We start from the raw sequence: 341 nt of genomic DNA, 5'->3' as shown, positions 1-341 counted from the left end.
GCCCATCTCCATATCAGCACCTCTTATAGCAGCCTCTTCACCGCAGTCACTGACAAAGCTTCAGTGTGCATCACCTCTTTGTTTTCCAGCATCTGTGACCTGTTTGCTTGAACCAAACTGTTGCGTACCTGCCTGCCTGACCCTCTGCTGGACTTTTGGACGTCGTGACTGTAAGTTTTTGCAACTTCTCCATAAATCCACCAAAGCGATTCTGCTGCTTTTGTCAGCGTTAAGTTTCAGTCGTGAAAACAGAAACGTTCTCTCTAACAAAGCGTTAAAATTAACATTTTCACATTTTCATCTTCATTCTTTTTTTTATTCTATAATATGAATGACAAATA

Source organism: Anarrhichthys ocellatus, unplaced genomic scaffold (assembly GCF_004355925.1).
Source record: "Anarrhichthys ocellatus isolate YVR2014 unplaced genomic scaffold, GSC_Weel_1.0 scaffold2725, whole genome shotgun sequence".
Classification (NCBI taxonomy): Eukaryota; Metazoa; Chordata; class Actinopteri; order Perciformes; family Anarhichadidae; genus Anarrhichthys; species Anarrhichthys ocellatus.
This window is presented reverse-complemented; position numbering follows the sequence as displayed.